The 4,096-nt window shown below is 35.6% G+C and overlaps 1 long non-coding RNA gene across 1 annotated transcript; it reads right to left on the reverse strand.

Annotated features, from left to right (window-relative positions):
- Positions 1 to 1,250: 1,250 nt before the first annotated feature.
- On the reverse strand, positions 1,251 to 3,419 carry LOC133863243 (uncharacterized). The gene is made up of 3 exons (XR_009899379.1): positions 2,713 to 3,419; positions 1,920 to 1,954; positions 1,251 to 1,307 (listed from the first exon to the last, which is right to left on the reverse strand). It is a non-coding gene; the product is annotated as an uncharacterized LOC133863243 (long non-coding RNA).
- Positions 3,420 to 4,096: the final 677 nt, after the last annotated feature.

Here is a 4,096-nt window from a genome sequence, read left to right on the forward strand (position 1 = left end):
AATCCAAAAAACAATTTCCAACATCTCACAAGTTAATATTTATGTAAGCACTTACTTCACGCATCCCTCTTTGGAATGAATTGAGTAATTATAGACCCATCTCTAAGTGTTCTTGTGGAAGTCTGAAATCTGTTGGTAGTTACCTTGATCAAGAAAATATATTTCAGTTTCTGATGGGACTCAATGAGTCTTTCTATCACATCAGAGGACAAATCCTCTTGATAGATCCACTTCATTCAATTAACAAGGTTTTTTCATTGATTATCCAAAAAGAGTCAAAGACAAATATCAATTGGATCGATGACTCATCATACCAAACTTGCACTTGCTTAGCAGAACCAATTTGCACCTGCTCAGCAAAACCAGCACATGCTCAGCAGAATCAATTTGCACCTGTCCAGTAGAACTGATATGTCAAGCAATGCAATCGAAAGGAAAAGCTAATGTGTACCAATTATGGTATTGCTGCCTCTGATCACACTATTGATGTAACGACCCGCTTTTTACAAAAAAACGTAAGTGAAAATTTCGATTTCCACGTATCGTTATGACATCAACAACGACGTCATCAGAGTATAAATTGACAGCGGAATACATTTTTCTTTTACAATAATACATCAGAGTTGACTAAATAAACTCAATATAGAAAATAATAACCATTTGTTATGATATAATAAAATACATCCAAATAACAATATGTGTACCACATACGGCACAAACATTACAAAACCGTTGTATATAAAATCTACAAACTAAAGGTCTCGTCCTTAATCAACCTAGTAGCTCATGTCTTCGTTCCTGCAAAACTCGCATGTGATTGTGGTTAACACCACAATCTCATGTTGTGGTCGAGTGAGTCAACGGTCCTCAACCACAGTGACACACTGATTTATATAACCATATACAATGCATTCAAATGATGACATATATTCTCACATACACATAATCATTTCATCTGTAACGCCCCGCCTTTTGCAAAAAGGCGTAAGTGAAAATTTTCGAATTTCCACGTGACATTACTACAACCTCTTCAGAGTTAAGATTTGGCAGCGGAATAAAAGGTATCCAACTGGTTTGGAATAAATAACACGACAGAGCTTCTAACTAAAATACTTCTAGACGATCATAAAGAAAATGTTTAGACAAATACATGTAAACATGTGTCAACAGTGACACAAGAAAATACATGGAAATTATTAGCAATCTTGTCAACATAAAACATTGTAAACATAGAAAACTTATAAACAAATGCAAACTATGCGTCCTTAGCTTTAAAACCTCTTGAGCTTTATTCCTTGTCTATAGACCTGCACCAGTATACATATATATATAGAAACAAAACACAAAACACTAAAGTGAGTCCACTGTTTCCAATAATAATATGAGTGCTGGTTTATTTAATATATGCAACATAATGCAATAACTTTATAATCACGTCTATGCGCAATATATGAACCATGGTAGCTAATCATAGTCATATATTGAATATAAACATAACCATAGAGCAATAATGTGATAGTTTTAAATGTAGAGTTTTAGGTATTTCCCTTTTTCCACTACTCTGTTGGCCTTGGCACGGTTAGCGTGTTATTTGAAACCTTGGTTTCCTCACTTAACTTTTAATTATAATCTTTGGGAGTCTTGGCTCCTGGAAACCTTGGTTTCCCTGGTGACCTTGGTATACCAGTTTTTGTATTTATTAATCTTTTCAGGTATCTCCTCATTCACTGAGAACCTTGGAACTCATGTGAAGCCTCGCATACCCACCGTGGATCTTGATCCAACAGCTTGTTATTAGACAGGTTATTAAAATAATAAAATATGCAAAATCACATGCGCAAACAAGTAAATAAAACAGTAAACATAATATTATAGGAAAGTCAACCAGCTTCGTCCTCAGTAAGTATAGAGATACTTACAGCCCTTTGGTGCAGTTCTCATAATAGCTTATTCTCTGCAATAAATATATATTTGTATATAAAATATTAGCATCATTACTTGTAAATATTAATTATATGCTTATCTTCGTACCTAATCTTTTTAGTTGGAAAGCTACTTAACATAATATGTTTGTCTTGATGTTAATTCCCAATATCAAAACTCTTTCTCAAGAAATTATCAATTTTCCATATCATTTCACATATTATTTAAACACCCAATATCGGTAAGAATTATAAACATAATATACTTTAATAAGACAATTACCAAAATACCCGATTCTAGACCTAACTAAATCACTCAATATTCACAACACCATTGTAACAAACCGGTCAAGACCCAAAATTACAAACACACAGCCCCAATCAGTTCAAAACAGAAATTCAGTCTCAATGCTCCATAAAATATCCCATCCGGCCAACTTCAAAGCTACAACTCAGTCAACATCCAACCACAAACCCGTAAATACCCAAAATCAATTCCTAAATCCATCACTACCGAAATACCCAAAGATTAACAACCAAAAACACCACATCACACGGCCAACCTTTCCAAAACACACACACAAACAATCAATTGAATCCACACTAAGGGATCCTTGTTGGGCATTCTGAAAATCAACCAAAACTGTCAACACCCAAAACAGAGAAGAGGAATCATCAATAACCAATCAAGAACCACCAACAGGAAAATCAAACATAATAGATTGGTTAAATCAAAACTAAACTACAAAATTCAACTAGAGAATTTTCATTTAATTACAAAGAAACCCACCAAAAATCAGTGAGCTAGGACCGCCGGAATTCGCCTATGGAAGTCGTCGGAAAAACTACTGGAAGTTGCCGAAATTTCGGCCAGAACCGCCGGAAATCGTGTCCCATGTTCCACCGGAGTTGACCCATCAGAAATTGGCCGGAAATCGTCACTGGGACTGGCCGGAATCGCGCCTCTGGCTCATCGCCGACGCCCAGTACCACCCACTGGAGGATCGGCCTCCGATCAGCCCTCTGCTCCACCGGCGACAATCACCAGAAGCCCACCGAGGGTCGGCCTCTCCCGGCTTCTTCTCTAGGTTTCACTCTCGGCTCCTCCCTCTAACGCTCTCTCAATCTCTCGATCTCTTATTCTCTCTCTCACGATCTCTCCCTCTCTTCTCTGATCTCTCTGCCTCAGTCGGCCTCTCTCTCTCTGGCCTCTCGATCTCTCTCTCTCTCTGGCCTCTCGGTCTCTCTCTCGGTGAGAAACAGAAAAGAAGACCGAAAAGGAGAAGGAAGAAGAAAGGAGATAGGGGAAAGAAAAGGGGACTGGGTCTCTCCTCTCTTAGATTGTCTCTGTCTCTTTCAGATAGAAGAGGAAAGAAGAGGAAATTAAAAGAGAAGAGAAAAGGAAGGGAATTTTCTTCTTTGTTCTTTTTTTTTTTTTATTTCTCTCACTCAATCTCCCTTCCTCCCACGATCGTCTCATTATCTGAGACTCGGATGGAAGAGGGAAAAGAAAGAGTAAAAGAAAGAAGAGAGAATGGAGAAAGAAGAGAAGTTTGAAAAGGGTATGAAATTTGCTTGAAGGAGGGGTTTAATTTATAGAAGTAATAAACTATGGTTAATTTTTACTTCAGTTAAATTAACACGAGTTAAAAGTAAAATATCGGATTTAACTCATGGTTAAATTTACCTTAGTTAGACTAACTTTAGTTAATCTTAAAAAATATCTGGTTAACCTATGGTTACCTTTTATCTAGTTAAATTAACTAGAGTTACCTTTTTAAATAAAAACAAATCATTAATAATCATGAGTATCTTTATATAAAATCTTTTTCATTAATGACTCACTAGAGTGTAATTTAAAATTCGTTTTGAGTCCAGTTCGTTTCATAAATAATGTTAATTTTTAAATAACATCATTAAACTAATAATATTATTATATCAAATAATATTAGGCCAAAATAATATTTTATGTCAATAATATTATTACAAAATATAATAATATTAGGAATGTTATTATTCCAATTAATTTACCAAATATTTAGGTTTTGGAACAAATGGCACATAAAGATACAATTATCAGAATAATGTCGATCGAGCGATTTAAAAGTCGATCGAGCGATTATCAATTGACAAGTCGATCGAGCGATGATAGAGAAATAAGTCGATCGATCGGC

This window comes from Alnus glutinosa, chromosome 1 (assembly GCF_958979055.1).
Source record: "Alnus glutinosa chromosome 1, dhAlnGlut1.1, whole genome shotgun sequence".
Lineage (NCBI taxonomy): Eukaryota > Viridiplantae > Streptophyta > Magnoliopsida > Fagales > Betulaceae > Alnus > Alnus glutinosa.